This window comes from Octopus bimaculoides, chromosome 3, assembly GCF_001194135.2.
Source record: "Octopus bimaculoides isolate UCB-OBI-ISO-001 chromosome 3, ASM119413v2, whole genome shotgun sequence".
In the NCBI taxonomy this organism is placed as follows: Eukaryota; Metazoa; Mollusca; class Cephalopoda; order Octopoda; family Octopodidae; genus Octopus; species Octopus bimaculoides.
The window spans coordinates 158,541,629-158,543,323 of NC_068983.1; the positions used below are offsets into that span (position 1 = coordinate 158,541,629).

General features: G+C 42.4%; 1 protein-coding gene across 4 annotated transcripts in view; it reads left to right on the forward strand.

The window, feature by feature from the left end:
- The window catches only part of LOC106872345 (WD repeat-containing protein 97), a 103,585-nt gene that overhangs the window by 4,757 nt on the left and 97,133 nt on the right, over window positions 1-1,695 (forward strand). The window lies entirely within an intron of this gene.

Below are 1,695 nucleotides of genomic sequence, written 5' to 3' on the forward strand. Positions count from 1 at the left end.
GAGATATATAATCCTTGCTTCCACAGCTGAAACTTCTCCTCTAATTCTGATAGTGACTCAGCAATTAGAGTAAGGTCATCAGTATAGAGGAGCTCCCAAGGGCATCCTGTCTTGAATTCCTGTGTTATTGCCTGGGGGACTATGATAAATAGGAGGGGGCTGAGGACTGAACCTTGGTGGCCCCCTACCTCTACCCGGAATTCTTCACTGTATTCGTTGCCAACCCTCACCTTACTAACAGTGTCCTTGTACATGGCTTGCACAGCTCTCACTAACCATTCATTTATCCCTAGTTTTCTCATTGACCACCAGATAAGGGATCGGGGGACCCTGTCAAAGGCTTTCTCCATGTCAACGAAAACCAGGTACAAAGGTTTATCTTTGGCTAGGTATTTTTCCTGCAGCTGTCTTACCAGAAATATTGCATCAGTTGTTCTTTTCCCTGGCACGAACCCAAACTGCATCTCATCTAAACTGACTCTCTCCCTAATTAGTTGGGCTATGACCCTCATCATCTGATCCAACAATTTGATACCTCTGTAATTATTTGTATCTAAAGCGTCATCTTTACTTTTGTAGCAATTGACTATGGTGTTGCTACACCAGTCATTGGGTATGACTTGTTCGTGTCTCACCCGGTTAACTATATGGGTAACTAGGCTATAGCCGACACTACCAGATATTTTAATCATCTCTGCGGTGATTCCTGATGGGCCGGGGGCTTTCCCTATCTTCATACTCTTAATTGCTTTATCTACCAAGGTACTGTCAACTCGGATAGCTGGTCCCTCCATTGAGTCGACATTCGTCAGACTCTCTTTGACCCATTCATTCTCTTTATTGAGCAACCTTTCATAGTGGCCTCACCAAACCTCTCTCTTTGCAGCCTCATTTAGTGCAAGTGAACCATCATCCATGCAGACACATTTCTCTACTACGACTTCACGATTCTCTCTCACACACTGTCTTGCAACACAAAATACCTCAAGTCTTTGGTCCTCATGGCACAGAACATTGGCAAATCTTTTCTTATCTCCTCCCCCTCTGGCTAAATAAACCTGTCTTCTAGCTTCCCTTTTGGCAACCTGATACAATTCCCTGCAACCACCGTTCTTCCAGTCCTTCCAAGCCTGTTTCTTTTCTCTAATAGCCCTGCCAACAACATTGTTCCACCACCATGTTACCTTGGGTCGAGAGGGGACTTTGTACCATCCATGAAAATTGTTCAAACTGAAGTCCTTCTTGAGCGACACATTTTTCCATTCGAGTTAATACAGAATTACAGATAGTATTTATGCAATTTTGATTTACTGTTGGGTGACTTTTGGCCAGTCCTGTATATTTTTATTTAGTTAGTTGAATAATCAGTTCTATGGCTATGGTGTTAAGCATGCTGTACTATTGACTATATTGTTATATAACTTACCTTTAATCTTTCTCAGTTATTAGACTACAGCCATGCAGGGGTACCGCCTTGAATTTTTAATCGAATGAATCGACCCCAGTACTTATTTTTTAAGCCTCGTACTTATTCTGTTGGTCTCTTTTGCTGGTTACAGGGACATAAACACACCCACACCAGTTGTCAAGTGGTGATGGGGACCCAGACCCACACACATATATATATATATATATATATATATAGGTAAGTGGTAGGTTTGCCTCGATCCTTCAGGGGTAGTCTGAAGCATCCAA